Source organism: Chiloscyllium plagiosum, unplaced genomic scaffold, assembly GCF_037043375.1.
Source record: "Chiloscyllium plagiosum isolate Xiang-an unplaced genomic scaffold, Cpla_swu_hap1 HiC_scaffold_16, whole genome shotgun sequence".
NCBI classification, from domain to species: Eukaryota; Metazoa; Chordata; class Chondrichthyes; order Orectolobiformes; family Hemiscylliidae; genus Chiloscyllium; species Chiloscyllium plagiosum.
Window position 1 is genome coordinate 80,597,809 of NW_028270154.1, and position 27,962 is coordinate 80,625,770.

At 41.9% G+C, this 27,962-nt stretch overlaps 1 long non-coding RNA gene across 1 annotated transcript in view; it reads right to left on the bottom strand.

Annotated features, from left to right (window-relative positions):
* Nucleotides 1-5,272: 5,272 nt before the first annotated feature.
* The window catches only part of LOC148147585 (uncharacterized), a 32,378-nt gene continuing 9,688 nt past the window's right edge, over nt 5,273-27,962 (bottom strand). The window contains exon 2 of the long non-coding RNA XR_015759821.1: nt 5,273-5,546. This is a non-coding gene — a long non-coding RNA (uncharacterized LOC148147585). The remainder of the gene's footprint in view (nt 5,547-27,962) is intronic.

A 27,962-nucleotide genomic window follows, 5' to 3' on the forward strand; every position in this document is an offset into this window, starting at 1 on the left:
GGCGGAAGATGAGGTGCTCTTCCTCCAACCGTTGTGTTGCTATGGTCTGGCGATGGAGGAGTCCAAGGACCTGCCCCAAGGGATACTTCTATATCTGCCACAAATTCACCTGCACCTCCTCACACATCATCTATTGCATCCGCTGCACCCAATGTGGCCTCCTCTATATTGGGGAGACAGGCCGCCTACTTGCGGAACGTTTCAGAGAACACCTCTGGGACACCCGGACCAACCAACCCAACCACCCCATGGCTCAACACTTCAACTCCCCCTCCCACTCCACCAAGGACATGCAGGTCCTTGGACTCCTCCATCGCCAGACCATAGCAACACGACGGTTGGAGGAAGAGCACCTCATCTTCCGCCTAGGAACCCTCCAACCATAAGGGATGAACTCAGATTTCTCCAGTTTCCTCATTTCCCCTCTCCCCACCTTGTCTCAGTCAAATCCCTCGAACTCAGCACCGCCTTCCTAACCTGCAATCTTCTTCCTGATCTCTCCGCCCCCACCCCACTCCGGCCTATCACCCTCACCTTGACCTCCTTCCACCTATCGCATTTCCAACGCCCCTCCCCCAAGTCCCTCCTCCCTACCTTTTATCTTAGCCCGCTCTACACACTTTCCTCATTCCTGAAGAAGGGCTTATGCCCAAAATCTCGATTCTCCTGTTCCTTGGATGCTGCCTGACCTGCTGTGCTTTTCCAGCAACACATTTTCACCTCTTGGAAGACACCTTGATCCAGAGACTTTTGTAGATAAGTCCCAGACTTCTTCCTAGTGATGAGGTGGGATCCAGCTGCTAGCAATCTTTAATGAATGGTCACCGTATGCACAACCTTGAGGCTTACCAGGCTTTTCGACACTGCAACAAGGCCTGATGTTGACTATTTGGAGACAGTTGGCATGAGCCTTCAGGAACATTGATGGTGTGGGCAGGAGAAAAAAAAGCCAAGTCCCTACTATGCAAAAAGTTCTAGGTGCTGTACAGGTTGATATCTCATGAGTACATGGAACAAGATCAAGGATTCCTGAGCCCCATCTGTCAACCTCATTATGAACTGCCTATAGCAGTCACCGTAAACACTTTCCATGAAATCTGGATATCTTACACATTTGACCCCAATACCATGTGTACCCTCAACTTATTACTTCCACTGGAGTATCAATTGGCTTGTAAACTACCAGAAACCCCAAGCTATGAAAAGTGTGATATACAACAGAAGGGGAGAGCTCGATTTCACTATGATAAGGGATGTCTGAGCCCTGAGAAGTAGAAATGTGTATGAGGGAAGAGACAGCAAACAGCTCACACCCCTCAAGCAAGATCTTCAGCAAAAACTGGTGAGTAGCAGCTGACACTGCTGTTCCTGTGTAAATTAGGCATGACATTTCTACCTTGGCAAAGTTCGCACTCAGTGTAAGGTAAGTACCTACCACTCCACATAATATTGAGTCTCTTCCTGAAGAAACTTTGTCACCACTGCCAACCCCAGCCTGCATCTGTGAGGCCCAACCAGTCTAAAGTCTGGTGAGAAGGGAAAGCTTGTTATACTGGATGGGATGTCTGTACCTGATGGCAATGATGCTGTAGTTGTTCAGGGCGGTTTTGTTTGAAGTGCTCAGCCCTGTCACAATTCCAACATGTTTTTGGAGCATTCCTTGCATGAAATTGGCCATGAGGCTCACCTTGGGGATAGGACAAGAAGTACTGGATCTGCACTTGTTGTGCAGCAATCTAACCCATCTGCCTCTTCAGCAGAGATTTACGTTCTCATCTATACCATCAGTCTCCTCTTTCTTGGCCTTAGGAGTCCCAACTTACCCTATGATCTGGATGGTGCAATCAAACACCTTGAGATTTGTCACTATTAAGCCTCACTGCTTCCATTGAGTAATCTTTCAACTGCCTGTTCCTAGTTGATTTGAAGGAAAAGATCCAGAAGAATTCCACCAGCTCTAGGGATGCAGACCAGGTCATCCACTTTGGCTTGCTTCTACCCATAAACTTCCACTGTAGCTGTGACAGATTGCTACTGTCTCAAAAAAAGCTTTTTCAAATACACACACACACACACGTTCCATCACAAAATCTACCTGCGCACTTTCATTGAGACAGCATAAATAACTGTCCTCAATCTTTCTTCAATCAGCAAATCACACTGTTTCCAATCTTTCCCAATCTATCTAGCTTTCTACTCATTGGCAAATAGAATATCCAACCAATAGTATTGCTCCCTTCCTCCATAGCATCAAGGGAATATACATGAGGAGCTAATGACTGGTCTAAAGGTCCAATTTCTTTCCATTGCCTGAGCCTCCAATGGTATCTGAACAGCTTTGGCCTCCCTTGTGGACACTGCCAGTTTCAAATCCTTCACAATCTGCTTCATCTGACAGGTGCCTTTCAGCCTCGCCTGCAATGACTTAGTGCCTATACTGTGGAATCTCGTCAATCACACCAGAATTGTAACATGGTATTTGAAAACATGGATAACCCAAAGATTATTGAACAGAGATCCTTTGTTTCATTTGTATTACCTCATTACAAATATGAAGGAAATTAAACTTAAACTTGAAATACTCAGCATTTACATTTATGCATTGTCTGTTTGAAGTATTTTACACTTTCCACCCAAAGGAAGCATAAGCATGAGCCAGTCTCTTCTTAATTAGAAGGTTGTGGGTTTAAACTGCATTTAACCACATAAGGTAGGCTGACATTTCAGCACTTGGTGATTGAAGGAACAAGGTGGATCAATGTGATTAGAATGATTTGTGGATTTCAATCCGAATTTGCATGAATTGTTTGAGGCAAATTATCTATTCTGATGATATAACCTCTATTATTTGGGGACTGTTGTGAGTCAGAGTTCCTTTCAGTTGAGCTACTAAACCTGTTTGTTCAGGTGGATGCAAATGATTGCAAAGCACCATTTGAACAATAGGATAGGAGTCTCGATCTTCTGGCTATTCCTCAATCATTGTCATTAAACCAAACCATCTGACTGTATATCACAGTACTATTGGCAGAATTTTCTGATATGAAAGTTAGTTGCTGCACCTATCTAGACTACAAAAAATAGTCATAAATAAATGTTTCCTGATGACAACCCAAAGTATAGAGGCAGGTTATTTCTAAAGTTGAAGATGCTGATTTGTAGTTTTAAAAAAAGACTGCAGATGCTAGAAATCAGAAGCAGAAACATAAATTGCTAGAAAAACTCAGCAAAGCTGAAAGGGGTAGGAGATTGAGTACTGGACCTGAAACGTTAACTTTACTTTCTCATCACAGGTGCTGCCACATCTCCTGAGCTATTCCTGCACTTTCTGTTTGTGTTCCAGATTTGTAATTTAATGCACTTGCTATTTAATGTCTCTAACTCATACTATGCTATGACAATTGTAACTTGTACATAGATTTTATGTACAGTCAGGAAGTCAGTTAGTTACCCTTAAAATTCCCACTCTTAGCTAGGGGTTGTGGGTGCCACAGAATCACAGCTATAGCGGCAGAACATCCTGAAAACAGGTATTTTCCTTACACCAAGGGCGTGACATGTGTGGTAACATCTATTTTTGACATTTTGATAACTTTTCACAGTTAGTGCCTCCATGGTCACACCACAACCTTTTCCTACCTACTTTCTCTGGTGGGGCTGGTGGCTAGACATTGGTGCAGTCCATCACAATACCACCACAGAATCCTAGCATCCTTAACTGAATGGAACTCTAAGAAGCAGGTTCTTAGTTAGCTGACTCTGGGAAGATTGTCTACTATGTATGCTTCTGGGTTCTTGATCTAGATTCAGCCAGATATCATGGTCTTCAATTTGAATACACGAAAGGCCCTGTAAGGAAAACATCCACATAAGACTTAACCAAATTTCTCTACTATAGTGCTGCAGCTTATTGAGTTTTCCTACTCCAACCGAGAGGAACCTGAAATCTGAAGTTAGTTGACTCAATGCTCTGATACAGTTCTTAAAGGGATTTTATGTTCACTGAGATGATACTTCAAACTTCTGTTTGTTTACAGGATAAAAGCACCATAACTGCAGGGAGTGCTAAAAGACTGGTTTCTGTGTCCTTGACATCTATGTAGAAGACCCTCAGCAGGCCAAGTCCTCTTGCTCTCAGACTGCCAGAGAACAGCAATCAAGGTCAACTCAGGGATTGAGGCACAGCACACTGCAGGTTGTTATCACCTCAGCTGAAGATGTGTGGTTAGCCAAGATATAGTGGTAGCTGAAAAATGTGTTGCTGGAAAAGCGCAGCAGGTCAGGCAGCATCCAAGGAGCAGGAGAATTGATGTTTCAGGCATAAGCCCTTCTTCAGGATATCTTTGAGGAGAAAGTGAGGTCTGCAGATGCTGGAGATCAGAGCTGGAAATGTGTTGCTGGAAAAGCGCAGCAGGTCAGGCAGCATCCAGGGAACAGGAGAATCGACGTTTCGGGCATAAGCCCTTCTTCAGGAATGGCTTATTCCTGAAGAAGGGCTTATGCCCGAAACGTCGATTCTCCTGTTCCCTGGATGCTGCCTGACCTGCTGCGCTTTTCCAGCAACACATTTCCAGCTTCTTCAGGATATAGTGGTAGAAGCATAAGGGCAAGACCTCTAAAAGCTGCACAGGTGTCCAATCATTATATATACATATATATCATACAAATTCTATGTCATATGTGTCTGTATAATACATATATTGCTTTGAACACTTTATTCAGTTGTGTTGAAGTTACTCTTTTGGGAATTTAGAAATCAGACTGGAGCACCCTTTCAGCATTTTGGAAGGATCGTTCCTTCCTTGATACCCTAATCCACTCCTCAACTATCCCCAACACCCACTGCCCTTCCCACAGTACCTTTCCATGCAACTACAGTGGATGCAATGTCTATCCTTTTACCTTCTTTCTCCCCACATCCCCCAACTTCTCCTAAATGAAGCAGAAGTTTGTATACTTTCAATTTAGTCTCCATATTCACTGTTCACAGTGTGGCTTCCTTCCATTCAGTCTGCAGTCACGATCTCAAGCTCTTAGCACTATCGTTTTAATTCTCCATATTACTGTCACATTGGCAGCTTTGCTCTTGGCCTGCAGCACTGTTTGAGTGAAGCTCAATTTAAGCTTGAAAAATAGCACCTTATCTTTCAATTAAACTCTTAACAGTTGAGTTCAACAATTTCAAAACATAAACTCTGTTCTACATTCTGTTTCATTTTTTTCATGTTGCAGTTTTCCCCTTATTTTCAGTTTCACATAGTGGCACACTTCCTTAGTCACAATTTGTTTTTTATTTTTCTTTCCCTAGCATCACCATTTCTTTGCTCCTATAGGACTAACCCTTCTGTCATTAAATTTCTCCTGATTTTCAGTGCTCCCAGTTTTGATGTAAGGTCCTGAAACATTGGCCTGGATTTTCACATTCACAGCAGGTAGCAGGAGTCTGGACAATTTCAAGCCTCTCAGTCTCTTTGGGAGAAAATGGCTTGAAGATTGATGTGATATTATATGAGAGATGATGATGTTCACTATCATGACGTGGACTCCTGTAAAACATAAATGAAATGTGGTTCTTGTTGAATGTGGTAATTCCACGAACCTTTATTATACACTAGGTATTTACATATGTACATTACAATCACAGGCATTTGCATATAGAAACAAATTACTGCAGATGCTAGAATCTGTACTGAAAATAGTATTTGCATGTCTGGCTCAAGCTAAGCAACTCAATGTACTATAGTATGCTTTTAGATTAGAGTGGTGCTGGAAAAGCACAGCAGTTCAGGCAGCATCTGAGGAGCAGAAAATCAACGTTTCGGGCAAAAGCCCTGAAGGGCTTTTCCAGCACTACTCTAATCTAAACTCTGGTTTCCAGCATCTGCAGTCCTCACTTTTGCCTATAGCATGATTTTAACAGTGTCATACTGAAAAAGGATTCAGTAAGATGGAAATTGAGACTTTTCTACCATTAGGTGATGACATCATAAGTATATCTTTTAAATGTGTATTGCACTGCTGCCACAAGACATTATACAAAATTCCCCTTTAAATTCCAAAGAAATATTTTACATAGGCATGTGTTGTCAATTCAGTAACTATACAGACATGTAAAAACAGAGTTAACAAAATTAATAATTCAAACTTTGATACAAGTTATAAGTTTGTCAACTCATCCTGATCTGGTGATCACATACCATCTGAAGAGGTATGTGCTATTCTTGGTTGCTTTTGGCTGACAACTGGTTGTCTTGATGCTGGCTGATGTCCGTTAGGATACTTGGGCGACATGGGCAAGTTGCTGCTGGTTGCTGACTAAGCATCATCACAAAAATCATTGTCATCGGAGCTTCTTCACTCTCAAAGCTTTTCACTGTGCCTTGGTACACATGACAATAAATTCAATTCAATTTTGCTCAAAATGTTAATTTTCCTGCTCCTCAGATGCTGCCTGACCTGTTGTGCTTTTCCAGCACTCACCTCATATTTGACTTATCCCCAATCACCCTTGATCCCTTCTCTGTCATGTTTGAGCTTCCTTCAGTAAAACTTCCTCAGGCTAATGGGCTGAGGAGTGACAGATGGAGTTCAATTTACGTGAGGTGCTGCATTTTGATAAGGCAAATTAGGGCAGGACTTATACACTGAATGGTAAGGTCCCGGGAAGTGTTGCTGAACAAAGTGACCTTGGAGTACAAGTTCATAGTTCCTTGAAAGTGGAGACCCAGATAGACAGGATAGTGAAGACGGTGTTTGGTATGCTTGCCTTTATTGGTCAGTGCATTGAATTTGGGAGTTGGAAGGTCATGTTGGGGCTGTACAGGACATTGATTAGATTACTTTTGAAATACGGTGTTCAATTCTAGTCTCCCTGTTATAAAAATAATGTTGCAAAACTTGAAACAGTTCAGAAAATATTTTTCAAGCACATTGCTAGGGTTGGAGCATTTGAGCTGTAGGGAGAAGATGAATAGGCTGGGGTTATTTTCCCTGGATCATCGGAGGCTGAGGGGTGAGTCATAGAAATGGACAGCACGGAAAGAGACACTTTGGTCAAACTTGTCCATGCCAAGAAGAAGGCCTTGTAGAGGTTTGTAAAATTATGAGGGGCATGAATAGGATAAATAGCCAAGGTCTTTTCTCCAGGATGGGGGAGTCCAAAACTAGAGGGCATAGGTTTAAAGTGACCTAAAAGGGACCTAAGGAGACAACTATTTTTGCACAGAGGATGGTGTGTGTATGGAATAAACTGCCAGAGTGGTGGCGGCTGGTACAATTACTACATTTAAAAGGCATACGGATAGGAAGGATTTAGAGGGATATTGAGCCAAATATGGCAAATGGGACGAGATTAATTTAGGATATCTGGTCAGTTGGCCTGAGTTTCCATGCTGTACAACTCTATGACTCTAACTGTCACTCACAGACCCTCTGAGGCTTGCTATTATCAGATCTCCCTGCCTTGGTCTGCCATGCCCTGATCTTCCTGGATGACAACCATCCTCCAGCATACACACAGCCATGCCTAACCAGCTGTTATCCTTTCTTTCACAGATAGATGGCCTGAGTTCCCTAGACTCAGTGCAACAGTTCAACCTTCTCTCCCCTGGTGCAACAGACTTCCCCATACAAGTGAAGCAGCACCGATTCACTCCAAGTGCATCGAATCATAGAGGAATACAGCATGGAAGCAGACCCTTTGGTCCAACCCATCCATGTCGATCAGGTATCCTATCTGAACTAGTCACATTGGCCCATATCCTCAAACCTTTCCTATTCACATACATTTCCAAATGCCTTTCAAATGCTATAATTGTAGCTGCCTTTACTACTTCCTTTGGCAGTTGCTCCCATCTACAAACCATCCTCTGTATGATAAAGCTGCCCCTCAGGTCTCTTTTAAATCTTCCCCCTCTCATCTTAGATGTATGCCCTCTAAGTTTTGGAAAAAGAGTTTGGCTATTCACCTTATCTATGTCACTCATGATTTCATAAATCTTTATACGATCACCCCTCAACCTCCATCACTTGAGGGAAAAAAATCCCATCCTATCCTTATAACTCAAACTCTCCAGTCATGGCAATATCCTTGTAATTTTTTTTCTATACCCTAACAACATTTTCCTATTGCAAAGTGACTAAAATTATGTGCAGTATTCTACAAATGTCTTGTACAGCCACATGACATTTAACCAGTGCTCTGACCAATAAAGACAAGCATGTCAAATTTCTTCTTCACCACCCTGAAACTATGAACCTGCTCCACTAAATCCCTCTGTTCAGCAACACTTCCCAGGGTCCTACCATTAACTGTGTAAATCCTGCCCTAGTTTGCCTTACCAAAATGCAACACCTCGCATTTATCTAAAATAAACTTCATTTGCCACTTCTTGACCCAATCTGATCAAGATCTTGTTGTACTCTTCGATAACTTTTTTCATAGTCCACTATACTACCAATTTTGATGTCATTTGCAAATTAACTAACAATACCGCCCATATTCGTATCCAAATTATTGATATAAATGATGAACAACAGTGAACACAGAACCAATTCTTGCAGCACACTGCTGTCTCAGACCTGTAGTCTGAACAACTGTCTACCTCCAACCTCTGTTTTTAACCATCAAGCCAATATTGTATCCAATTGGCTATTTCTCCCTGGATCCCATGTGATCTAACTTTTCTAACCAGTCTATCATATAGGACTTGTCAAAGGTCTTGCTGAAGCCCAAATAGACAAGTGCATAAGTTCATATGATATAGGAGCAGAATTAGGCCATTTGATCAATCGGGTCTTCTCCGCAATTCGATCATGACTGATATGCTCCTGATCCCCATTTTCCTGCCTTCTCTCCATATCCCTTCAACCCATTACCAATTAAAAATCTAACTCTTCCTTAAATTTACTTACTGTACCATCACCTACTACGCTTTGAGGCAGTGAATTCCACAGATTCATAACCCTTTGAGAGAAGTAGTTTCTCCTCAACTCTGTTTCAAATTTGCTATCCCTTACCCTAAGACTATGACCTCTCATCCTAGAGTGCCCCACAAAAAGAAGCCTCCATACCTTTTATCATATTGAATGCCTCTGCTCTCATTCTTCTAAGTTCCAGAGAGTACAGGCCTAAATTGTTCAATTTCTCCTCATATGACAAATCCCATCTCTGGGATCAAACAGTGAACCTCCTCTGAACGGTCTCCAATGCCACTACATCTTTCCTCAAATAAGGGGATAAAATTGTGCACAATACTCCAGGTGTGGTCTCACCAATACCTTGTCATCTACTTTCTTGGTAGCTTCTTCCAAAAACTTAATCAAATTTCCCACATTCAAAGTCATGCTGACTATCTTTAATCAGTCCTCGCCTTTCCAAATGCATTTAAGTTCTCTTTCTCAGAATCCTCTCCAAAAACTTACCCAACAAAGACATCAGACTCACCGATCTATAGTTTCCTGGCTTTTCCTTGCAGTCTTTCTTAAATGATGACACAATAGTAGCTACACTTCTGTCTTCCGGCACCTCACCCTTGGATGTTGATGATACAAATATCTCTACAAGGGACCATCCTCTTCCCTAGCTTCCCACAATGTTCTGGGGTACACCTGATCAGGTCCCAGGGATTTATCTACGTTTACACATTTTAATTCACTCGGATGACCACCTTGCTCAGAGTACATTACTTTAACTAACCCTGAATTTGAAGGCATGTGTTATTCATTTGCTGTCAACTTAATTGTAAAGGTATAATTTAATGTGCTGACCATGTATTTTAATAACCATTCATCACATGCTAATGCATTTAAAATAGGTTCCCACCACTTGCCATCAAGAACAACAATCTACCTTTAACCTGCCACCAATTTAACACCCAATTTTCATCCTGATGTCTGGAAGTTGACATTTTGGGTTCCTCTCAGTAAAAGAAAAACACTCACCTGGTTTCCTGCAGCCAAGAACCTCACTAGATTTCATCCAGTGATATCTATAAAATAATTCCTTAGTTGTCTTCTTTCAAGAAAAAAAATGCTTAGGTTTCCTCATTACTCAGGGATATTCTTTGAAAAATTCTATCATTATTGTGGTGCAACGATCAGAAGAGATCATCTGGCAACCAAACTATTAGCTTCCACATATACCCCGTACCCTACATTTTGCCATACTGTATTATTCATCACATTGCTTTGACAGTTAGGGTTTTGCAGTGTTGGGTTTGTTTGACATATTATGTCTACAGCACTGCTGGGCTCAAAAGGTTCAACATCATCTGCCATATGTTGCTAATCCTGGTTTCGAACAGATGCTACTGGTGAGCAAGAACACAAATTAGGTCTGAAAATTGCTGAGAATTATGAAAATTACATGTTTCATATTAGATATTGGTTTCCTTAATGACTTTGGCAAATTCCAAATTAAAATGTATGTAATGTTAGTGATAAGGATAGAGATTGTGTATTCCTATGTAATAGAGAACAACTTGCATTTGGATAACATGCCAAACTATAAACTCCCCCAGCCTCTTACAGAAGAGATTAGGAAGAATAAATTAGTAGGATAAGTTGACAAGTTGTCCAATAGAAAGAAGGCAAGAATGTTTCAGAAAGAGTCATAGACACTTTATATTATAGAAAAAAGTTGTTTGGCCCACTGTGTCTAGGCCTATTATCAAGCATTTTGTTGGATCTCTTCTGCATTCTCTCTAGGTAATCACTTTTCTATAGTGTTGCGATCAGAACTGCTCACAGCACTCCAGCTGTGACCTTATTAATATTACATAAAGTTTCATCATAATTTCCTTGCTTATATATTCAGACTAATTAAACAAGTTCTCTTATGCCTTCTCAAACACCCTATCTACTTGTCTTGCTGCTTTCAAGAATATATGGACATTCACACCAAGTTCCCTGTGATCCTCTGTGCTTTCTCAAGCCCCACATTCAACACGCACTCCCTTGACTTGTTAGTCCTCCCAAAATGCATCACTTTACACTTTTCAGGATTAAATTCCACTTGCCACTGTTCAGCCCATCTATATCAAACTCCGTTTTAAGGTTTTCCTCTTGCTTTTTACCACACCTCCAACTTTCCTTTTATCAGATAATTAATCAGCCCGAGAAAACTCTTGCTTGAATTTAGACACAGGTGATTAGGTCAGATCTTGTAAGGGCAGGCAACTTATAATATGTGCCATTACACTTTGTTCAGCACCCATGAACTCTGAATATTTTTGTTCCATTACTTGTTGGAAATGCAAACTTATAATGGGGTGATGAGTACAATGAGAATCTGGGACTTCAATGAATCATGGGTCAGCAGTCTATCTCCTTAACAAATAAGATGCAAGACTTAATGAACTGGATTAGCAATTGAAAATGAAGACGTATTAGTAAAATTAGGCAATAAAGAAAGAAAAAAGAAAAATTGGATTGAAAGGGAAAAATATTAACTAAAATCTAAAAAAAAATTTACAATGGAAATAAGGTCATTTCAATTGCTTCCTTTCAGGGCTAGAAAATTGATTTCATTACGTTAACAACTATCATGTAAGATATTTAATGCTGTTACTTTCCAGGCAAAATTTTCTTGGGAGTTTCATGGACAATTAATGTAAAATCCAGCACATTTCTAAAGGTATCAGGAAGAGTATGAATGAAATACTTGTGTAACGCAGACAGTAAAGTGATATAAATCAACCAGCACATTTCGAAGATTCATTTCTTAATTTAGTTTTTACGTCTGTGAACTTTGTGGCCGATCTGTGCATTAATATTGTCATTAACACACTTTTTTTAAACCAAGATACATCCTGTTATATGTAAATTAGCATTTTCTGAAAAACTAAGATATTAGATGCCATTAATATGGAGTGCAACTACCTTTACATTGCTTTTGTTAATATTCTGATTGACAGTTCTGTATCAAAATAGTTTAGCTCGTGACAGCTACTGCAATTGCTTTAATTCACATTATTTTACTATTTAGCGTCACGCTGCAGTGGTGAGACAAATGCCATAACTACTATACTCCATCCCAATACACAACAAAGACTGCTCCTCAGAGAATTCACTGTATGTGAAGACCTTTGAGAATTTTCTGACGAACGATAAGCCGCTATAAAAATGTAAATCCTTTCCTACTTAGATCTATTTTACACAATGAGCCTATTCCAATTTAGTCCTTTTTGAATAATGAATATAAGAGATCATTTGTGCAGCTGGCGAAAGCAAAATATAATTGAATCATACAGGTCAGGTTTAAGAAAAGTAATGAATAAACTTGCATTTCCAAAGCTTCTTTCACATTTTAAGAAGTCACCTTGAAGTGCTTGTTGAAATGTTTTCTACACGGATGAAAGATTTATTTCGTCGTCTACTGCTTTAGGAGAGTTTAGTTGAAGTTGTGTCATGTTACAATTGATTTCTGTACCACTGAGTGAGCAGAAGGAATCTAGTTCAGGTACTATGCCTGATCACAGTGAATTGACGTTGGATTAGGATAAGATATTCCCTCTCTAAAACTCATTCTCCAAGGTGAGCCATGACTGGCCCCGTGGGCAAGATGGCAATTGTTATCAGTGTTCATTGAAATATAGTCCAGCATTTTGAAGAAAGGAAACCAGTTGTAATTTCCAAAAGATATATAAAATAAAAACAAATTATGCAGTGTGCATCAATTTAATATGGTACCTTGATTTTGTGTCCAAAAGACCATAAAAGCATAAGAGCATAAGAAATAGGAACAGGGGTAGGCTTGAGCCTTCTCTGCCAGTCAACAGGATTCTGGCTGATCCAACGTTCTTCAGGTTCACTTTCTTGCATTTTCCCTGTAACCTTGATTCCCCTGCTGATCAAAAATCCATCACAGTCTTAAATATACAGAATAACGCTGCCCCACAGCTTTCTGTAGCAAGGAGTTGCAAAGACTTTCAACCCTCAGAAAAGAAATTCATCCTCATCTCTATCTTAAACTGTGCCCCTTTACTCTCAAGATTCTGCCCTCTGCTCTTAGATTCTCCCAATAGGGGAAACATTCTCTCAGCATTTACCCTGTTAAGCCCCTTAAGAATCCTATAAATTTTAATGAGATCACCTTCCATTCTTCTAATCCCCAGTATGAAGAGTCCCCATCTGTTCAGCCTTTGCTCATAAGACAATCCCTCTATACTGGGGGTGGTAATTTCACTCATTCAGTGGACCATGAGAAATTTAAGCTCTATTATTAATTTAATGTCAGCAAAGACCAACAGAACAAGTATTGTTCTCTTAACATTCAAACTGAAGTAGCATTCGGGTCAAGTTGCAGAGTTTTTTGTCCATCTGTTAACATGAACATCCTGAACCACAATGGTCTGAAAAAGTGCAGAGGAGCCTAGATCTATGTATGTCCATCTCTCAGAGAAACAAAAGTCTAATGTGTTTTGAAAAAAAACAGGAAGGTGGAAAGATTCAATAGGTTAGGCAGCTTAAATGGAGAAAGAAAGTCCACTAGGTTAAATGCTAACTCTTGTTTCTCTCTCCAACACTGCCTGACCTGCTGAGTTTTTCTAGCCTTTTCTGTTTTCATTTCAGATTTCTGCTACATTCATCTGGACTATTTTGTAACACATTTGAAACATTATTCATACACACCTGCAAATTGGAATACTGTAATACAGAAAATGACACCATAATAGCCAACATAGCGAAAAAAGGTTACTACATAGCCAGAGGATTTTATTTTAAATAATTCTGTTGATTGCTCTAGTTCTGTCTTACACTGTTGCAGTTTTCTGAAGATATCTTGGTGAGAGAAAAACATGAGTGGCTAGCACATAATAAAACGATTCAGTACGACTTAAAAGATAAACTGAACCTCTTAAAAGGCCAAATGCATTGTGGCTAAAGTGTGTTTTGGCAATTATGCCAGAAGTGACTCTGATCTGGATAGGCAGAAGAACAGCACAGTTGGGAGATAGCTAGTTCCATGTATTTCAGATGCTGCAATGGATTTGTTATTGGAATGGGTGGGGATGAGGAGAGATGTCATTTATTCAGAATGCCAGAAGCAATGTACCTCTAAAATTACATTTTAAATAACCTGTGTGGAAACAACATGACATATCGGATTGTCAATTGGAATCTGAACCTGGACCTTCTGCCCAGATGTAGTGACATTAGAGGATACAACCATTGTAATTTTGTCTCAGACCATTCATATATTCATGCAGCAAATATGCATAGTAGCATAAATGGCCCAACTGATCCTTGGCCTATATAGGAACTTCCAGGTTGTGCTCAGCTGTATGGTGAGAGGATTAGGCCACTCTCTAGATATATGCCCAGAAGGGAGCGAGAACACTGAAGGCTAGTACCATTTGAATACTGGACCGCAAAAAAATTTAAGGGACTATCATGCGAGGTTACATTAATGACTGTAATTTCAAATGCCACGTCTTACCAATTGCATGATTGCCCCATAACATTGTCAATTCGCTTCAATCCATAAATCTCCTGCCAACAATCATGATGCATACCTGACATTCAAATGCTCCACTAAATCCCCACAACTTCAATATTACTGCAAATCTCACACCCACCTCTCAGTTTATATACAGAGGAGCTTAATCAACTATAACAGCCACATCACCCAAACATTTGGCACAACATCCAATGGAGCAGTTTCCTCTCGTTAGAGGTGGCATAATCCAGAAACAGACAGTGCTAACTGGGGAAATAATTTTGCTTGCATGTCCTGTCCATAGAAAAGAGGTGATGCCAGCCATCACTGTTGCAGCCATTGCTACAGTCATAGCCTGTAGAAAGGTGAAACCATTGTGGATTATTATATTTATATATCAAACCTTCCTTCTCAAATTACACCTCTCCTTATCTAACTCCTACTGATTTACAAATGCAAATGGTTTAAGTATGAATCTTGTACTTTGCCACTTACAAGAACACCAACCTATCTGTCCCACTGGTTCTCCCATTTTTCACGATACCACAATGGTAATCTTGCTTTTTCCACCTTTCAGGGCTCAGAAAGCATAAACTGATCAGGAAGAACAACAAAAATTATTGATGATGAAGACGTCCTGCATTTTTGCCAACAGATCCGTTGTTCATCAGTAAATTTTAAGTGTGAACTGAGTTCCTGACAGGACATTGTGTTATTGCTGTTAGGAGCGCTTTAAACTAAGTTAGGATTGTAGGAACAAACAGGTATGAACAAATATCAATCAAGAATACCAGTGTTCACAAAAATACTTGGGAAGTCAGATGGTACAAGCAGAGAGAATATTTAACAGCTGAAGTCATAGTAAGTAATCAAAACCACAATTACCCCAGTGCAAGTATGTGAATGCACAGAATATTTCAAAAAGATTGGGGTGTTACAGGTACAGATTACTACATGAAAATACGATGATGTTGTGATAACAGAGGCCCGGCTCAAGGAAGGTCAGGACTGGCTGTGGAATATTCTGGGTACAAAGTGCTCAGAGGAAAGGAGTAGGGGTAGTAATATAGGTTAAGATGAGCATTGCAGTGTAGTAAGAGGATGTCTCAAAATTCGAAGACAGTATCAATTTGGCCAGCGGTAAGGAACAAAAAGACGCAATTACATTGTTCGGTGTAGTCTGTAGACCTCAAACTATTGGGAAGGATGTGGAGAAACACAACTGCAGGAAAATTATGGAAAGATGCTGGCTTTATAGACTACCTATAATGGAGGACTTACTCAAATATAAACTGGGATACTGGTGGTTTAAAAGGCAACTGAAATAACTCCGCCGAGACCACAATCACGTCACCAAGTCACCTTATATTTACACGTGGAGGGTCCTTGACTCCCTGGTCAGGGAACTCATGAGCTCCACCTGGCTGACGTCGTTACACTCACTACATCCCTCCTCCTCGGAGTCCAAGGAGTTAGGCTAATTCTTTTTCCTGTTGCTCCTCCTCAGATTTAGCACTGGGTCAGGTTCTTCCATAATTGAAAAGTATGCCCTAAACATCGACTATCCTGTTCCTCGATGCTGCCTAACCCACTGTGCTTTTTCAATGCTACACTTTTCGACTCTGACTCTCCAGCATCTGCAGTCCTCACTTTCTCTAGTTTCCTCCACACTCAGGTTACTCACACAGGCAGGGTGTAATGCATAGTAGCTTGCCTCATGCACCCAAGCATATCAAAAGAAATTCATTCTTTCCGTCAGGTGGCAAAGGCGTCGAGGCAGTGACATCTGCCCCGTGTCTATTTCAGATTCTAAGATACCTTCAATGCTTAATAGAAAAGGAGAACCCATGGGTTCTGGAATAGTTGGAAAGGCTGTTGAGGAGCTGGACATGTTTTGCTCCACCTTGTTGGAAAATTTGGGGTTTTCAAATGGTCCATGTTCATGTTCAGGACTGTTGTACCTACTCAAATATTACACATCACTGGACGTCACCTTGCATCGACCATGCCTCTCATCCATGCAGGGCCATTCCTTTGGTCCCTACAGCAAACTTCTTCCCATGAAGCAAATGATCTCTCTTGCTTAGCGGTGTCTCGTTGTAACATTAAAAGATTAAATTGCACTCTCTCTCTGGAAATTAATGTCATGTGAAAGGGTTAAAACTGTACTGTCTTTCTCCAGAAGCTGAACATTCTGGAAGTGGGTGGGGATGACAATCATGCAGGAATGCAGATGATTCCCACTTCATTTAGACAGTCATTTACTCCTACTCTCTTACTATTATCAAATTAAACTCACATTCAGTCTCATCCATTCAGAAATACTTTCATAGTCATCCCCCAGTCAATCAGGTTCATTTGCGTGATCATCCCCCGATACTAAAGCACCTACATTGTCTGGGGAAGTAGCAGAGCCAGAGCTCGTTCGCAGCGATCGCTCTGAAGCTAGGACATATCACACTTATGTTGTTTTGGGGAATCACTGAGTCAGGAAATAGTCCACATAATGATTCCCCAGGATGAGGGCATTTACATTTACATTATCTCCAAGGATGACCTCATCCTACCATCGTACCTGGGGTAAACATGTGATTATGGGAAAGGGAGGGGTAGTGGCCAGTGCACCTGTGAGCATTACCAACTGACCTGTATAAAGGGAATGTGTTTCCTTAGTCTGGGGCCTCTTTGATGCAACATTGCATTGCGAAGAGAGACAAAGGGGTCATCTAGCTTGTAAAAGCTTTAATAAACTTTAACTGTTTGCAGAAGTTAGTCTGCGCGAATCACATCTCATGTGCGAAACCTCAGGAAACGAACCTATCATTGTGTTCGGCTTTGGCACTCCTGGTACCGTTTTACCCTCCCATACCAGTCTGGGGAGATCAGATTTAAGCTGGTGTGGAGTCTTCTCCACATTAGCAATCTATCCCAGTAGTTGCATGAAGGGTGGTCCGATAATTAAACAGGAAACAGGACAGCTTGGTATCTAGTGAAACTGTCAGCTGTTTCTTTAAATCGGGCCTTCAAAGTTTAGACTGCTCTTTATGCTAGATGATTGGATGATGGATAGTATGGAGCCATCCTTCTATGTTGAATACCATTCAACTTTAGGAAATACTCAAATTCCATGCTGGTAAATGATGGTCTGGTATCTGTGACCAACACTTCTGGGAGTCTGTGTATTGGAAAAGATGCGCGCAACTTTTCTATTGTCGTCCCCATGTTTGACGAATGAACTGTATGTATGGACAGCCATTTGAATGGGCGTCCACAATGACTCAGAACATTGAGTCCATGAAAGGACCTACAATGTATCACCAAGTCCACAGTTTACCTGAACATTCTTATGAATGTGGGGGAGCTGCTGGCAGTCATTTTGTCCTTATTGGCAAGCTGGGCACTGCCCAACCAATATGGCTATGTCTGCATCTAATCCTGGCCAGCAGTATAATTTCTGAACCAAGATCTTCATTTTGGAAACCCCTGGATGACCTTGGTGATATTCAGCCAGTATCTAGCAATGACTTTGCTAGGGACAATCTCTCTCTGCTCTCTGGTACATAGGACTACTTTAGTTGGGGATTATAATTGGCATGGACTGGTTAGACTAAAAGATTTGTTTCCATGCTGTATGACTCTACTGTGATCTTTCTGCGTCTAAAGTCTGGTATGTCAGTTGTGACAGTAAGTGTCTTCAGAAAACGTCAAACCATTACACAGTCTTCCAGTGATGGCAACACTGGTGATGTATATGCCAGCAAGAGGCTGCTCAATGCATCCGGATTTGCTATTTGGCCTCCCAGGTGGTGTCCAACTTATAATTATATGCACTTTGTATTCGAGGCCAACGCTGAATTCTATCTGAAGCTATGGCCAGCACCGCCTTGTCTTAGACCTTGTGAGGGTTTGTGGTCTGTTAGGCTCTAATGTAATGAGGAGTATGTTGGGTTTCCAAGCCATCGATTGCGAGAGGAAAACCTCCAGTCAGAGGCACACAAGGATGTTTCGGTGTCCAGAAGCGAAACATCAGAATGGTATGTTGCTTTCCTGGTGCCAGGATCAAGGATGTCTGAGAGAGGGTGCAGAATGTTCTCAAAGGGGAGAGGGACCAGCAGGAGGTCATTGTACACATTGGAACTAATAACATAGGAAGGGAAGAGGATGAGATTCTGAAGGGAGAATATAGTAAGTTAGGCAGGAATTTAAAAAGGAGGTCCTTGAGGGTAGTAATATCTGGATTATTCCAGGTGCTATGAGCTAGTGAGGTTATGAATAGGAGGATAGAGCAGATGAATGCATGGCTGAGGAGCTGGTGCATGGGAGAAGGGTTCACATTTTTGGATCATTGGAATCTCTTCAGGGTAGAGGTGACCTGTAGGATGGATTGCACCTGAATTGGAAGGGGACTAATATACTGGTAGGGACATTTACCTATGACTCTAATTTAACTGGACATTTATTTGATTGGTTCCGATTTTCTTATTTAACTGTTCCAAACTAGATGTATGTGAACTTTCAAGAATGTGCACTCTCCTGGATACCAGCTTAAGTGTTCTCTTACTCAATTTATGTCTAGTGCGACTCTTTCATTGTGTTGAGTCCGCATACTGGCAGCAACTACAATGGCTTGCTGGCTTGGATCCTGAAGAAAATTTTCACCGCTTGGCTGCAGTGAGGTGTTGTTTTGTGGTTTCGCTGTGTAATGACCTGGAATTTCTCTGTTCAGAATATGTCCTGAGTAATTGCCTTCACTCAAGTGGTGTTCCCCAAGCTCAGTTGGACTGGTAAGGGTGTCCATTTCCACAGGAATACCCTGCAACTCATGCGCTCCCCTTGGCAAATTTTCCAATGATAAAGCCAGTTATAATGCTTGTTGAAGTCCAGGTGGCCTTCAGCCAGTTGGTGCTTTTGCATGTTACTTCATTAATCACACACACCAAACAGTCTTGCCTCAACTCATTAAAGGTTAGATCAAAGTCACATGCTTCTGCCAGTCATCTTAACCTCGTCAAAAATCTTGACATGGATTCCCTTGGTTCTTGAATTGCCAAGAATTAGAGACAGCTTGGGGTAGTAATATTGTTTAACTAAATCCTTCAATTCTTGAAAGGCTTTGGTACCAGGTGCCTTCGGGAAGGTCTGGCTCCTAATAACTGAAAAAGCTGTGGGTTCACAAGCTGTTGGGAGAATTACTCTGCTTTTCAAGTACCCCAATGTCATTTGCCCGGAAAAAATAATGTATTCTTTCCATATACTCGGCCCAGTCTTTGACGACAGCATCGATCAAGTAAAGCTTTCCAAATAATGGCATGTTGCCAATAATGCTCATCCCAACTCGAAGACTTCTGTTGCAAGCAAATTTCTTCTGGAGCACACTTTTCTTTTGTTGCCTCTGAAATAACTCCACAGAGGTATTATTCACCATGTCACCAAGTCACCTTTTATTTACACATGGACAGTCCTTGACACTGATCCAGCTCCCTCAGAGTCAGCTTTCAGAGTGCCTGACACTCCTGTTCTTATCTATCAGGCAGGGCTATCTGACTGCAGCTGTTAATCATGTCCAGTCAGAGAATTCATATTTTCTGAGGCCCTCTTAGCTGATCTCATTACAATTACTACAGCAACTAAGGGCAAGTGTTCCTTGATTGTGTTCAGGAGAATTTCGTACAACAGCTGGAAAGAAAGGATGCACTGTTGGACTCTGTTCTTGGAAATGGAGTGGGTCAAGTGGATCTCGCGTCAATGTGGAAACATTTTGAAGACACTGAACCTAACTTTGTAGGGATTAGAATGATGGTAGAGTTGACAATGGTCAATTCAGAGTAAGAAAAATCAATCGGCAGAGAGGTGACATCAATGGGTAACGATAGATTGGATTGAAATATTGGCAGGAAAAACACAACTGAGCAATGGATACCTTAAAAGATACTCTGCAGAGGGTCAGTGTGGACTTGTTGGGCCAAATGGTCTGTTTCCACACTGTAGAGATTCTATGATTAAAACATAGAATGGTTTGGGTACAGTCCAGGCCTATTTCTGCAATAGGTAAGACAATCAGATCCAGAGCTCCAACGATGATAAAAGGCCGTTTGAAGAAACAGGCCATTTGACCCAACAAGTTCCCAATGACCCTCCGAAGATTAACCCATCCAGACCCAGTCCCCTACATTTATCCCTGAATAATGCATTGAACACTACAGGCAATTTAGCATGGCCAATTCACCTGACCTGTACATCTTTAGACTGTGGGAGGAAACTGGAACACCCAGAGGAAACCCACACAGACTCAGGGAGAATGTGCAAGCTCCACACAGACAGTCACCTGAGGCTGGAATCGAATCCTGGTCCCTGGTACTGTGAGGCAGCACTGCTAATCACTGAGCCACTGTGTTGCCCCTAGAGGATGTAGAAATTCAGATAAATAAGAATGTGTACTTATGATAGGCGTCCAGAAGAAAATACAATTGAGAACCAAGAAAAATATAGGTGGTTCACAGGGGAGATGAAAAATATATTAAAGAAAGCAAAGAGGAATTTTGAGAAAAGACTGGTAGCCAACACAAACGAAAATCACTTTTCTGCTTACACACCACATTTCAATCTGCCCATAGGTGGAACAAAAGGTAATTCCATTTCTTAAATATGTGAGACCAGATGCAGCAAATTAGACAAGTGCTTTATCATTTTGTTTGTATTCAGTCAATCCTTCATCTGCCATAATCTGATCCCATGCTGTAAAATTACCGTTTGCCCACTACTAGTGAACATAGAACATTACAACACAATATAGGCCTTTCGGCCCTCGATGTTGCGCCGACCAGTCATACCAATCTGAAGCCCATCTAACCTATTCCATGTACGTCCATGTGCTTGTCCAATGACGACTTAAATGCACTTAAAGTTGGCTACTGTTGCAGGCAAAGCATTCCATACCCTTACGATTCTCTGAGTAAAGAAACTACCTCTGACATCTGTCCTATATCTGTCACCCCTCAATCTAAAGCTATGCCCCCTCGTGCTCACCGTCACCATACTTGGAAAAAGGCTCTCCCTGTCCATTCTATCTAACCTCTGATTATCTTATATGTTGTATTAATTCACCTCTCAACCTTCTTCTCTCCAACGAAAACAGCCTCAAGTCCCTCAGCCTTTCCTTGTAAGACCTTCCCTCCATACCAGGCAACATCCTAGTAAATCTCCTCTGCACCCTTTCCAAAGCTTCCACATCCTTCTTATAATGCGGTGACCAGAACTGGACACAATACTCCAAGTGCGGCTGCACCAGAGTTTTGTACAGCTGTAGCATAACCTCATGGTTCCGGAACTCGATCCCTCTATTAATAAAAGCTAAAACACTGTATGCCTTCTTAACAACCCTGTCAACCTGGGTGGCAACTTTCAAGGATCTGTGTACCTGGAGACCGAGATCTCTCTGCTCATCTACACTACCAAGAACCTTACCATTAGCCCAGTACTTTGCATTCCGGTTACTCTAACCAAAGTGAATCACCTCACACTTGTCTGCATTAAACTCCATTTGCCACCTCTCAGCCCAGCTCTGCTGCTTATCTATGTCTCTCTGTAACCTACAATCCTGGTAATTATAAACCAGTGAGCCTTACTTCAGTTGTTGGTAAAGTGTTGGAAAAGGTTACAACAGATAGGAAATTTATAATCTTCTAGAAAATAATAATTTGATTAGGGATAGTCAGCACAGTTTTGTGAAGGGTAGGTCGTGCCTCACAAACCTTATTGAGTTCTTTGAGAAGGTGACCAAACAGGTAGATGAGACTAAACCGGTTGATGTGGTGTATATGGATTTCAGCAAGGCATTCGATAGGGTACCCCACAGTAGGCTATTGTACAAAATGCGGAGAAATGGGATTGTGGGAGATATAGCAGTTTAGATCAATAATTGGCTTGCTGAAAGAAGACAGAGGGTGGTGGTTGATGGGAAATGTTCATCCTGGAGTCCAGTTACCAGTGGTGTACCGCAAGGCTCGGTGTTGGGTCCACTGCTGTTCGTCATTTTTATAAATGACCTGATGAGGGAGTAGAAGGGTGGGTTAGTAAATTTGCAGACGACACTAAGGTCGGTGGAGTTGTGGATAGTGATGACGATTAAGAGTCTCCTGGTATTTGAAGTTATTGGGAGGAAAAGGCTCCTGGTATTTGAAGTTCTGAGGAGCAAGAGGCTTTCTTGAATAGGGGAACCACATTTTTTCTCCTCCAGTCTTCTGGCACTATTCCTGTAGACAATGACAATTTAAAGATCAATGTCAAAGGCTCGGCAATCACCTCCCTGGCTTCCCAGAGGACCCAGAGGACCCTAGGATAAATCCCATCTGGCCCAGGGGACTTATCTATTTTCACACTCTGCAGGATTTCTAATACCTCTTCCTTGTGAACCTCAACCCCACCTAGTCTAGTAGCCTGTATCTCAGTATTCTCCTCGACAACATTGTCATTTTCTAGAGTGAATACTGTCAAAAAATATTCATTTAGTGCTTCCCCTATCTCCTCTGACTCCACACACAACTTCCCACTAATATCCTTGATTGGCCCTAATCTTACTCTCGTCATTCTTTTATTCCTTAAATACCTATAGAAAGCCTTAGGGTTTACCCTGATCCTATCCACCAAAAACTTCTCATGTCTCCTCCTGGCTCTTCTGAGCTCTCTCTTTAGGTCTTTCCTGGCTACCCTGTAACCCTCAAGTGCCCTAACTGAGCCTTCACATCTCATCCTCATATAAGCCTTCTTCTTCCTCTTAGACAATAGGTGCAGGAGTAGGCCATTCTGCCCTTCAAGCTTGCACCACCATTCAATAAGATTATGGCTGATCATCCTTAATCAGTATCCTGTTCCTGCCTTATCTCCACAATCCTTGATTCCATTATCCTTGAGAGCTCTATCCAACTCTTTCTTAAATGAATCCAGACACTGGGCTTCCACTGCCCTCTGGGGCAGAGCATTCCACACAGCCACCACTCTCTGGGTGAAGACGTTTCTCCTCATCTCTGTCCTAAATGGTCTACTGCGTATTTTTAAGCTGTGTCCTCTGGTTCGGCACTCACCCATCAGCAGAAACATGTTTCCTGCCTCCAGAGTGTCCAATCCTTTAATAATCTTTTTGTCTCAATCAGATCCCCTCTCAGTCTTCTAAACTCAAGGGTATACAAAGCCCAGTCGATCCAGTCTTTCAGTGTAAGGTAATCCCGCCATTCCAGGAATTGACCTCGTGAACCTACGCTGCACTCCCTCAATAGCCAGAATGTCTTTACTCAAATTTGGAGACCAGAACTGCACACAGGACTCCAGGTGTGGTCTCACCAGAGCCCTGTACAGCTGCAGAAGAACCTTTGCTTCTATACTCAATCCCTCTTGTTATGAAGGCTAGCATGCTATTAGCCTTCTTCACTACCTGCTGTACCTGCATGCTTACCTTCATTGACTTGTGTACAAGAACACCCAGATCTCTTTGTACTGCCCCTTTATCTAAATTGATTCCATTTAGGTAGTAATCTGCCTTCCTGTTCTTGCCACCAAAGTGGATAACCATACATTTATCCACATTAAACTGCATCTGCCATGCATCTGACCACTCACCTAACTTGTCCAGGTCACCCTGTAATCTCCTAACATCCTCCTCACATTTCACCCTGCCACCCAACTTAGTATCATCAGCAAATTTGCTAATGTTATTACTAATACAATCTTCTATATCATTAATATATATTGTAAAAAGCTGCGGTCCCAGTACTGATCCCTGCGGTACCCCACTGGTCACTGCCTGCCATTCCGAAATGGAGCCGTTTATCACTACTCTTTGTTTCCTATCAGCCAACCAACTTTCAATCCAAGTTAGTACTTTGCCCCCAATACAATGCGCCCTAATTTTGCTCACTAACCTCCTATGTGCGACTTTATCAAAAGCTTTCTGAAAGACCAGGTACACGACATCTACTGGATCTCCCTCGTCCATCTTCAGAGTTACATCCTCAAAAAATTCCAGAAGATTAGTCAAGCATGATCTCCTCTTCATAAATCCATGCTGAATCTGACCTATCCTGTTAATACTATCCAGATGTGTTGTAATTTCATCCTTTATAATAGACTCCAGCATCTTTCCCACCACTGAAGTCAGACTAACTGGTCTATAATTTCCTGCTTTCTCTCTCCCACCTTTCTTAAAAAGTGGTACAACATTAGCCACCCTCCAATTTGCAGGAACTGATCCCGAATCTATCGAACTCTGGAAAATAATCACCAACACATCCACGATTTCTCAAGCCACCTCCTTCAGTACCCTGGGATGTAGACCATCAGGCCCCGGGGACTTATCAACCTTCAGACCTAACAGTCTCTCCAACACCAAATCCTGGCAAAAATAAATTTCCTTAAGTTCAGGTCCTTCAGCCACTGTTACCTCAGGGAGATTGCTTGTGTCTTCCCCAGTGAACACAGATCTGAAGTACCAATTCAATTCTTCTGCCATTTCTTTGTTCCCCATAATATATTCCTCTGTTTCTGTCTTCAAGGGCCCAATTTTAGTCCTAACCATTTTTTTGCCTTTCACATAACTAAAAAAGCTTTTACTATCCTCCTTTATATTTTTGGCCAGTTTACCGTCGTACCTCATTTTTTTCTCTGCATATTTCCTTCTTAGTAATCCTCTGTTGCTCTTTAAAAGCTTCCCAGTCCTCCGTTTTCCCACTTATCTTTGCTATGTTATACTTTTTCTCTTTTAACTTTATATGTTTCTTAACTTCCCTCATCAGCCACGGCCACCCATGCCTCCTCCTAGGATCTTTCTTCCTTTTTGGAATGAACTGATCCTGTATCATCTGCATTATACACAGAAATATCTGCCATTGTTCCTCCACTGTCATCCCTGCTAAGGTATTGCACCATTGTACTTTGGCCAGCTCCTCTCTCATAGCTCCATAGTTCCCTTTATTCAACAGAAATATTGTCACTTTTGATTATACCCTCTTCCTCTCAAATTGCAGATTGAAGCATATTGTATTATGGTCACTACTTCCCAATGGCTCCTTCACTACAAGGTCCCTGATCAATTCTGGTTCGTTGCCTTTCCCCCAGCTGTAACTCTTACCCAGTGGTATACGCCTATCCCTTTCTATCACTAAAATAAACATAACAGAATTGTGATCGCTATCACCAAAGTGCTCACCTACTTCCCAGTCTAACAACGGGCTCATTACCCAGTATCAAATCTAATGTAGGCCTGTCTACATACTGTGTCAGGAAGTCCTCCTGCACACACTTGACAAAAACTGACCTATCTATACTACTTATATTATAGTGTTCCCAGTCAATATTGGAAAGTTGAAGTCCCCCATGACAACTACCCTGTCTCTCTCACCCCTATCAAGAATCATCTTTGCTATCCTTTCCTCTACATCTCTGGAACTATTCGGAAGCCGATAGAAAACTCCCATCAGGGTGACCTCTCCTTTCCTGTTTCTAACCTCAGCCCATACTATCTCACTTGACGAGTCCCCAAACATCCTTTCTGCAATTGCAATACTGCCCTTGACCAACAATGCCACACCTCCCCCTCTATTACCATCTTCTCTGTTCTTACTGAAACATCTAAATCCTGGAACCTGCAACAACCATTCCTGTCCCTGCGCTATCCATGTCTCCGAAATGGCCACAACATCGAAGTCCCAGGTACCAACCCATGCTGCAAATTCATCCACCTTATTCCGGATGCTCCTGGCGTTGAAGTAGACACACTTCAAACCAACTTCTTGCTTGCCAGTGCCATCTTGCATCCTGAGACTTGATTTTGGACCTCCCTACTCTCAACCTTTTCTATACTCGAACTACAATTTTGGTTCCCATCCCCCTGCTGGATTAGTTTAAACCCACCCCAATTGCCTTAGCGGATTCCCCCCCCAGGATATTGGTACCCCTCTGGTTCAGATGAAGACCATCCTGCTTGTAGAATTCCTACCTACCCCAGAAACAGCCCCAATTATACAAAAATCCAAAACCCTCCCTCCTGCACCATCCCTGTAGCCAAGTTTTCAACTCCTCTCTCTCCCTATTCCTCGCCTCACTAGCATATGGCACGGGCAACAAACCAGAGACAACAACTCTGTTCGTCCTAGCTCTAAGCTTCCATCCTAGCTCCCTGAATTTCTACCTTAAATCCCCATCTCTCTTCCTACCTATGTCAATGGTGCCAATGTGGACCACGACTTGGGGCTGCTCCCCCTCCCCCTTAAGGATCCCAAAAACACGATCAGAGACATCACGAACCCTGGCACCTGGGAGGCAAAACACCAACCATGAAGTCTCTCTCGTCCCCACAGAACCTCCTATCTGTCCCCACTAACTATAGACTCCCCAATGACTACTGCTCTGCTCCTCTTCCCCCTTCCCTTCTGAGCAGCATGGACAGACTCTATGCCAGAGCCCTGTGCCCCACTGCTTTCCCCTGGTAAGTCCCCCCCGCCAACAGTATCCAAAATGGTATACTTATTGTTGAGAGAATAGCCACAGGGGATCCCTGCACTGCTTTTCCGTCCCCTGACTGTAACCTATCTGCCTTTTTCTTGTACCTGAGGAGTGACTACATCCCTGTAACTCCTCTCAATAACCCCTTCTGCCTCCCGGATGATCTGAAGTTCATCCAGGTCTAGCTCCAGTTCCCTAACGCAGTTTTCGAGGAGCTGGAGTTAGGTGCACTTCCCGCAGATGTAGTCAGCAGGGACACTAGTGGTGACCCTTACCTCCCACATTCTGCAGGAGGAACATTCAACTGCCCTCACCTCCGTTTCCACGACTCTAAATTCCCAAAGAGACTGTTGAAAAAATAAGGAATAAAAAATAAACTTGATACCTTACCAATCTGGCGCACAGAACATTGTTTTGATTAGAGGAGGAGGATGGGTGGGAGACACTACCCGAATAGTGTTTCGGGTAACGCAACTACACAAATATGTGACTTCTCAGAAGTCCTTCGCTCCTCCCTTGCACCTCTCAGCAAATGGAGGCCCGACTCGTGAGGTAAGTCCCTTTTAATGCGGGAAAACTCACCCTTCCCGGCAGTCCTCGCTTCACCACTCCTTTTCTCCTCGCCGCTCTGGCAAAATAGTGGTAACTTTTGTGGAGCTTTTCACTCTTTCTGCCCATCTCAGTTACAATGTATAGAATTCCAGATTAAATTTACTTCTGGTGTTCTTATATCATGCTGTAATGCTCACTGAATTTCTCACTAAATGGTTTTCTTAGCATTAATGGATTCAATTTTCCCTGATTGAAATACATTCAAGGTTTCAGCAAAAGTGGAGCTGTTTATACTTGCTTCCAAAGCTAGAGGATGATTACCTATTCCAAAGAAATGTTTTGCATTTTTTTTGAACCAAAAAAAAAATTGCTCGACTGTAGCCCCCAAATCAAGCCGTGAATTCTTTGCATGGACTTCCCATTCAAAGCATATGTTAATTAACAAGTTGGATGGTTTACTATGGCCATTCTCAACAGG